Raw genomic sequence first — 10,020 nt, 5'->3', positions numbered from 1 at the left:
AGAAGAGTATGAAGTTACTCTTCAGAAGAAGAGTAAAAGTTGGTTACTTTTCAAGATGGGGAGCATAAATTCCAGGTTCTGGAGAGCATATCATATGAGAAATATGTGAAAGAAAAAGAGGTCACAAAATACCTATTTTTAAATATGGAGAACTGAATTTATTTTTGATAGCTCCAAAACTCAGAATACTATGTGTGCGTATTTTCTCCTTTGGAATGGAGAGATTACTTCCAAACTCATTTTATGAGGCCAGAGTCAGCCTGATACCACATCCTGACAAAGACATTGCAAGAAAAGAAAACCAACATTCTTTATGAGCATAGACACAAAAATGCTAAATAGCATTTTAACAAATCAAATCCAACTATATACATAAAGGATAATACATGATGGCCAAGCAGGATTGATCCCAGCGATGAAAATCCAAAGAAGAAAATCTTTATGACCATCTCACTAGAAAAAGTATTTGACAAAATCCAGCCATCATTCCTCATTAAGGAAAAAAAAAAAAATCTCTCAGGAAACCAAGATTAGAAAGGAATTTACTCAATCTGATGAAAGCATCCATGGCAAACCCATAGCTAACATCTTACTTAACAATGAATGACTGAATGCCTTCCTCCTAAAACTAGGAACAAGACAAGGATGCCCGCTCTCACCACTTCTGTTCAACACTTCCCTGGAGATTCAAGCCAGTGCACTAAATGAAGGAAAAGATGAAAAATCATCCAGATTAGAAAAGAAGAAGTAAAACTTTTATTTGCATTTGTGTATGATTATTTATGTACAAAATTGCATAGAAACTACAAGAAATTTAATAATGTGAGTTGTGCAAGATTTTAGGATATAATGTATATGTATATACTAACAATACACTTTCAAATTAAAATTTAAAATATCTCATGGTATAGCATGAAAAATATAAAATAGGGATAAATCTGGCAAAATATATGAAAAATTTGTGCACGAAAAGCTATAAAATATTTCTGGGAGAAATTAAGAAAAATATAAATAAATGGAAAGTTGTACTGTTTTCAGGAGTTGAAAGCTTAATATTGTTTAGATATTCGTCCTCCCAAAATTGATGTATAAATTCAATGCCATCCCAATCAAAATCTTACGAGACTTCTTTTTTATTGGTAGAAATTGACAAGCTGGTCTTAATACTTACATGGGAAAAAGAAGAACAAAGTTGGAGGGCTAACCCTTTTGATTTTAAGACAATAAAGGTACAGCAATTAAGACAGTGTGCTATTAGCATCAAGAAAGACAATAGAACAATGAAACGGATTAAAGAGTCTATGGACTACTGATTTTGGACAAAGGTGTAAGGGCAATTCTGTGGAGAAAAGGTATTCTTGTCAACAATTGGTGCTGGAAAAATTGGCTATCCATATACTAAAAAAATGAACTTTGACCCAGACCTCTCACCATAAACAAAAAATAAGTCAAACTGATGATAAGACTAGCTATGAAACCTAAAATAGTAAAACTTCTGGAAGAAAACAAAGGAGACAATTTGTATGACCTTGGCTTAGGTCGTGACTTCCTAGATATGACAAAAAAAAAAAAAAAGGAGGATCTATAAAAGAACAAATTGATAATTTGCACTTTATTAAAATTAAAAACTTCTACCTTTCAAAAGACACCGTTAAGTAAATGAAATGACTAGCCCCAGATTGGGGGAAAATATTAGCAAAGCTTTTATCTGTTAAAGATTTGTATCTAGGATAGATAAAGAATTCTAAAAGGCAATAATAAGAAAACAAACACCCCAATTAAAAATGGGCTAAGATCTGAACAGACAGTTCACCCAAGAAGATGTATGGATGGCGTAGATGCTTATGAAAGATTTTCAACAACATTAGACACCAGGGAACTACAAGCTAAAAGAACCTCAAGATACCATTCCACAACTATCAGGATGGCTAAAATTTCAAAGGCTGACCATTCATAACGTAGACAAGGATCTAGAGGGACTGGAAACCTCGTGCACTGCCGGTGGGCACATAAAATGGTACAACCAACGTTGGGAAACAGTTTAGTGGTTTCTTAAAAAGGTAAATGCATACTTATCAGGTGATCCAGCCATTCCACTTTTAGATATTTACCCAAGAGGAATGAAAACATAACAAGACTTGTACATGAATATTCATAGCAGTCTTATTTGTGATAGTCCAAATTGGAAATAACCCAAATGTTCATGAACAGATGAAGCGATGAACAAATTTTGATATATCCATACAATGGAATTCTGCAGCAAAGAAAAATAATGAACTATTAATATACACAAAAACATGATGCATCTCAAAATAATTATGTAGACTGAGAAGCTAGACAAAAAAGAGTAAATGCCGTATGATCTCATTTATATAAAATTCTAGGAAATGTAAACTAATATATAGCGACAGAAAAGAGATGAGTGATTTATTTAGGGGGTAGGGGATGAGTAGGGTCTAGTGAGTTTACAGAGAGGCTGAGGGAATGTTGGGGTAGTGGATATGTTCATTATGTTGATTGTGATGATGATTTTACAGGTGTATACATATCTCAAAGAATCCAACTGTACACTTTAAATATGTGCTCTTTATGTTGATTACATGTAATTAAAGAGAAAGGAGGGGGAGGGCAGGAAGAAGAGAAAGAAAATCTATACCCCAGGTAAGTTATTTGGTTTAGTAAGAGGCTGATAGTAGTTTCGAGACTGAAACACAATTTCTCTGTATACTTACTAAATAGCCATGAGTTGTGAGCAGCATCCATACTCCTTTCTTCCTTCTTCTCTCTCTCAGCCTTTCCCTTCTTTCCTTCTCTCCTTCTTCTCACTCCTTTCCTTCCTTCCATTGTGAGATTAAAACTTACATCTTATCTTAAGAGTTAGTAAAGACTTTAATTTCTGAAAATAATTCTTTAAGTCCCTTAGGATTACAGGTGATACCTTAGCACCTGGAATAGCAGGAGAAAAGGAAACAAAAGAAATAGCTCAATTGCTCTGCATTAGAAATGAACAGACACTGAAGAGTGGAGAGACGAGAGAACGGACGTCAGGGAAACATGGCAACGCTGCTGAGGGACTTTTCAGTGGGATGTCTGATACTCAGTTCCAGTTGTTTGTGTTGATGTTGCTGTGATATGAAACCTCTCTGTGGAAAGGCTATTTGGGTCAATTTCAGGGCAGAGGTAAAAGAGCTGCTGCCCCATGCAGGGCACAGAAGAAGTCGCAGGCTAGTATTTTCAAGAAGGAATTGTAGCTAGAGAGCTCCCTGGTGATTTCCAGGAAGGCATTGGATTTTCCACTGGAAATAAAATAGGCACTCAGGTGATATCTGGATGGCACACTTTTCTATATTTTTTTGTTGCTATGTACCAGTAAGTATGCTGAGGACTGGGAATTCAGAGATGAATAAGGCATGGCCTTGTCCTCTCACAGCTCTCAGATATGTTGAATTTTTAAAAATTGCAATATGGTGTGATGGGTATGATGACAGTGGTCTCACTTGAGGTTAGTGGGTGTGCTTGCTCCAGAATTTCCACATGTGTTGACGTCGTGGTAGCCACGAGGCTGTACAACATGTGGTTGTGGCTTAGAAGCAAGCTGTCTCTCTATCATCTATCTACCTACCTACCTACCTACCTACCTACCTACTTATCTATCTATCTATCTTTCTTTCTTTCTATCTCTCTATCCATCTACTCTCTGTCTATCTGTCTATTATCTAGCTATCTATCCACCACTTTCTGTCTATCTGTCTGTCTATCTACTATCTATCTATTTACTGTCTATCTATCTATCTATCGGATCTGTCTATAGAACTCTGCATAAGAGCTATATAAAATCATAACAAAAATAATAAAATTAAAAATAATAAAACAATATGTCCATTATACATATCAAATAGCATCAGACAGTGAGGTTTTTGAGGGTGCTGAAGTCCTGGCACCTGTCACATGCTTTGGTACCTCTGTGCCTGAGATGGCACAGAGATTCCTTCCAGTATGACTCCCTGAATTCCCAGTCAGGAGGTGATGTTGGAGGATGTGCGAGAGCTCATGAGGCAGATATCATGGCATAGGATTTTCTGTATAGAGTCCGTCAGGAAGAGAGTTCCTGTTTGTGAGTTTCTGTTTGGAAACTAGGATTCAGGGTCATCATGACAAGAACCAGATGATTAGTTGCCTTTTCTCCCTAGCTGTTGTGGAACAGGGAAAAGCAAATGGACTTTGGACAGTGATTCAAATTTCACCTTTGCCCCATCTATATGTTTTGGGCCTTGGGTGAGTACTTTAATTAAAATCCCAGTTTTTTCATCTCTAATATGAGGAGAAATAATACTTTCTTGGGAGAAATTAAGGTTAGGAACAATATACATATATATATATAAAATACATAGTATTTGGTACCTAGTAGGTATGCAATAATTTTAATTTATTTTTGCTGTTGTCATCCCCAGGGCTCCCATTATTACCTGAGATCAGAATTCAACACTTAGGGAAGGACCATGTGAGTTCCAAGATAGGGCTATTATTCAAATCAAAAAAAGAAAAAATATGGATTCAATTCTTACTGAGCATGCCACTCTGCTTCAGACATTTGGCTGGATGTACCAAAGATTTCAGACACATCTAAGAAGTCCATGAGTTGGAAAAGACCAAACTAACAAACCTGAAGCAACAAGACAACAGTATCATAGAATCAATTGCCAGCATGTGCTGTATAGGCAAGAGATGTCACAGTACCCTGATGTTATTAGCATCCTGTTGTCTTTCTTTAATCTACATGCAGAACAGTATAAGCAGTTCAATGCAATGTGCAAAGTACTAAGTGGTCCCCTAGTGGCCAGAAAGGGTTAATACTACACATATCCCAAGAGGAACAAGTAAGAACATTATTTACTCTCACTTTATTTACCTCCCAGAGTGCCTTCATTGGAACTGATAAGAGTTTCTGATTCTAAATCAATTCATTCCTCAATTATAGGCAACTGAAACTATTTCTCCAAATAATATTAATCATACTGACTCTCCCACTCCCCAACGCACTCCTAAACTTACATTCCTCACGCTTTACTGATTTATACAGATTGTGCGTTATTTATCAGGCTTCCTATATTAAGATATGAATCTTTTTGAAGGAAGTAACTGGGTTAGTGCTATCTAAGGGCATCATGCATTCCAGTTTTCCCGGGACTGTCCTGGTTTATGCTTGTTTTCCCAGTGTAATTATTAGTATCCCCCTTTTGTTATGAACATAATTGTTCCAGTCTTAGTAATAAATTATATGGTTGCCTTAGTGTTGTCTCTTGCTCCTTCCTGCTCTTGTTTTCCCCATGGGACATTCCAGTAATACTGATATAACTCATGACCAGACATGAGGTGAATCTGGATGTGATCTCTCACTCCAGCAATCAATAGGGCTTATTTGGCCGATCTGGCTGGTTAGGAAGCTGTCTTCTTTGCTCTTAAATACTTGCCATGTGCTCTTTCATAAGCTGCAGTCTCAGTCAGAGAAGAAGACCGCTGCTGATTGTTGGGGATGTGTGTGCTACTCAGCTCTCTTCTTTGGCTTTCCTCACAGGCTCTCACAGGTTCTAAAAGTCACCTCTAAGCCAGTTCTATGCTCTGACGTGTTGGTTGGACATGATATACAGAGCCTGGGTGAAATATGTCCAGCAAGCACCCAGTCTATGAAATACACTACTGTGCAGGCTGTGATGGTAAAATGAATGTGTAAATAGGTGAAAGAAGATGATCTGGACACCAAAATTGAACCAGAACAAAGGAAATGTGAACATTTTCAAAATATAGCACCAGCTTATCCACAATGGCCCAAATGTTACCTTTTATCATAGAACAATACGGACAGCTGTAAAACTCAGTCAGGTGAGACTTTCAAACTCAAATTTATGCTTGACGCGTCAGAACTAAATCGGTACTTTTATAGACTGGTTGTGTGAATGCCACACAGTAGAATTGTTTTGGAATCTAGCAACAGGCTTGTGAATGCCTTGTTCAAATGAAGTACACTTCTCTTGCGCAGAACAGATTTCTTAGGAAGCATGCCTATCTCCTTACATGATTTGTTTCAAATGATTTAATAAATTCAGCAACTAAAACAATATCTTAATGGGTGATTCAATTCGAAGTGCCAAAATAAAATTATTGCAAATAAAGAGGCATACACAATTACGCTCATATTCAGAAACTGCTTTGTGATTTTAATGAAGAATCAGAAACAAAATATTACTCTAAATGGCTTAAACAATACATTTCCTTTTTTATATGTTCTCTTTTCCTTCTCATTATCTCTGACCTGTTTCCCTCTCTTCCATGCTGTTACTCACATCTTAACCACACACATTTTACATGTGGATGAGATTATGAATTTATGACTCCAGGAGATAGATGCACACGCATATACTATAAATGGTATTGCACTGTTTTCTTTACACCTTGTAATCTTATACTTATGAAGAATAAATCTTAAAAATAAGGATCTGCCAAATAGCTATTGTAACATATAATAAAATGCATTAAAAGATATAATTGGAATAATAAGATTTGGAGAGTTTCAGCACCAAGCGGTTACTTATAAAATACCAATAGGATAATTCTGGATTCATTGCGTAATTTACTGAGTAAACAATCATATTTAGAAAACCAAGAAGAAGATCTGCAAAGGCCTGGACGGGAACCGTTCTGAGTTGATTATGGTCATAGATAGGCGAAAGCCAAAGACCTTCAGGGTGATTGTAAGCAGTTAATTCTGCTAAAGGATTTCAATGAGAAATTCAGAGTTTACTATTTTAATATTGTCAAATTTTCATCTAGGATTTATAGCCATTCTTTCATGCAGTGAATGTTTAAGCTCTTGCTCTTCTGCCAGGGATGGAGTATGCCTAACACTGACTACACAGAGTTGAACTTGAAACAATTATAGTTGAATATTCAGTGAAATAAAATGCTGTACATTCCTTTAAATAGTCATGTCCAGGATTACAAACTTGGAATGACCAAGCTATGGCCATGCTTGCCCCTTTATGTTGGCTACTAGAAAGCTCAGAGCCTAATTGACAATCATCACTTGGAAATGTATAAGATTTAACAGATGTGTCTTTCACTGACTTCAGTCTTTGGTCCATTTGATTCTTTACTATATTTTCCTTCTGCCTAATGTTTAACTTATTTTAATTTACGTTTTCTTACTGTAGTGTATTAATCTTTGTAAGTCATGTGTTGAGACTTAATCATAACTAAGGAGCCCCCCAAAAGTATGTATGTTTTAAATGCTGTCTCATAGCACTTGTCTTAACTATCTCAAGTTTAATTCCCTCAGAGTAGACATGAAACACTGAGGATTATCTAATAGTATACCACAGAATCAGTGACTTATACAGAGTGGTTAATTTTTTCCCCCTATTTTACACGTTGTTGTCTTTCTGCTAAAACATCAGAATGTTTTTACATAATCCACACTATCATTGTAGTGTAAAGCAGAGCAAGAAGACAGACCCTTCTCTAAGGTTTTATCTGACACAGATTTGTGCAGAAGCAAATTAGCAATAGGTATAATTTCAGGTGTGGAAATGCAGTTAAAGGCGAGCCTGCCTATTGTAGGCAGTTGTAGAGGGACAGAATCCTCAATAATTAGTTAAAAAACAACAAATTTAAGGAAGAACCCATTCTGGTTCGGTCACAGATCAGTGCAGGATAACAATGGGATGCAGACAACGAGTGAATGACTAAGAATATGGAAGCTCAAGAAGAAGAGGGCCACACAGGCAGAGAGAGTGTTGAATGCTTCCCTTGGCCTGCGGTATTAGAGCTCAAAATCCACCCTGGTTGTCTTTCATTTGTTTTGTGTCGTCAGCCATTCTTAACTAACCCTTTCTATTGTAATTATATAATCATGATCCCAGCAAACATTTGCTGTCAGGACTCCAGTTCAGAGCAGGGAGGCAACTTCCTTTGATTGAGAATTGTGTTTTCTACCAGTGGGTTTAAAGTTTGCTTTTCAGCTTCTGCCGTAGTTTTATTTGGATAGCTCTGAGAATGAAAAATATTTCTTCTCTGATGTATGCTGCACGGCCTTTTCCTCTTTTTTCTCCTTGCCTTTTTCTCTTATCTTCAACTCTTCTATTGGGATGATCCTGATTTACAACTCACAACTTTCATTCCTACACTAGGAAATTTGCTTTGTGACTGACCCATTGGGTCATATATTGGCAGTGTTAGAAGGCTAGTATCTGTGGTTGGGGTTTTGTTTTGTGCTGTGTGTTGCACAGAACAATCTATTACATAAATAGCTCCATAGGTAGTCATAGAATCTTCCCCATGTGTTTCCACTGGAGAAGAAGCAGAATCAGCAAGACTACTACTAATCTCAAATTCCTCCAGGGATCAAGAGGCTGTGTGAAGGTCAAAATTGCCTTAAATTTTAACATCTTATTGCATATGGAAGAACAAGTTTTCAAATATTACAGGAGAAAAAACTCTTCATTTCCATTTCTTTAAATGTAATCCTTAGTTCATAGAAAGAACTCTCCACTTGATATGCTCTGAGAAAATAACCCACTTGGTTTCAAGGTGATCTATCCACGTTTACCAGCTTTAGGAAAACACATGGGCCGCAGCATCACTTTCACACCTGCAAGCTCTTGTGCAAATCTGTGCTGCTCACATTCATTGTCATGAGGGATGTTACTGAAGTGACTTCAATGATTTGAAAGACACACGTGGAGTCAGGCTACTGATTTCCTACCATCTAATTTCCTTAGTACCTGACTGGAAATCCTAAAATAACCAATAAATTGTTGTTGCCAATTTTCTCATGATAGAAAATATGGAAAGGTCACTTTATGATAATTCTAGGTTTATGTCTTTTTAATGACAAAGTCATCTAGTATGTCTTTTCCCTTGGAACTACTCTAGCCATATACATCTTCATTTTAGCATGAAGACTGACAAAACTTTTAAGTGTTTCTAAAGAGAAATCATTCAAGAACTAAAAGAGAGTTTGATAAAATACAATGCATTTATTTAAAGGAGAGACATCTTATGAGAGATCTAAGCCTATAAGGATAGAGTTTTGAAAGTCATTAATGTGGAGAGATTTTTGTCTAGATGACTTCCAGAAGGAAACAAAGTTTTAGATTCTTTAACTTTGAATGTAATTTTAAAATGAAACATAGCCAAGGGGACAGCTTTTACACAGTAGATTCTTTTGGTGGAACATAACACATCCCCTTCCATGTCCTAACATCTGGGAGATCACTGGTTCTTAATGGGAATGTACAATTACCTTTTGGACAGTGTTAATTCCATTTGGATATTTGGATATTTTATTCAGCACCACATTGACCTTTAATATTGATATATCACTGGTCTACATGATATTTTGGGAGTGAGAAGATCAACGTAGAAGGAGGCCTTCACTATTGTGTTTGTAAGGAGAAGTTGATGGAGAGAAAGTCTTCACTATTGCTGCTCTGTGCATGTGCATCTATTTGAAAAAACAAATTGAAGTAAAGATCAGTAAGGTTAAACGATACTCATGAAATTTGGCTGTACAAGCAGAAGAAAATACTGCTGTATTAGTTTCCTAAAAATTATTTTATGGTCAAAGACTTGATTTAAAAGTAGGGAAAATATAAAAATGTATTTCGAGGCCTAGTATCATTTGCTCTAGAGGTAAATTTATAAAAACAAAGGTTAAAACTTACTAGAGATCTTTCATTCCTACATTTTGATTAGGAACAGTGGTTACTCTTTGTATAAAATATGCAGTGTCTCAGTTTGTAGCAGATTCTGAAAGCCAAAGCTGCTATGTTAATGAGCAGAAGAAAGATTTGGATCTCTAGTTAAGCAACGTACTGTAAACAATTAGTTTAACTGAAACATGTTTTCCCTTTTGTAGACGTTGGGGAACAAATGGCCAGATGTGCCCATTAAACTAAACTGGGAGCGACCAGGGATTAGAAATTTCTGGAGGTCTTTCACCAAGGCCATCAAAGTTGTTCATTT

Source organism: Equus asinus, chromosome 7 (assembly GCF_041296235.1).
Source record: "Equus asinus isolate D_3611 breed Donkey chromosome 7, EquAss-T2T_v2, whole genome shotgun sequence".
NCBI lineage: Eukaryota > Metazoa > Chordata > Mammalia > Perissodactyla > Equidae > Equus > Equus asinus.
The sequence above is the reverse complement of the archived record's forward strand: the minus strand, read 5'-3'. Positions refer to the sequence as shown.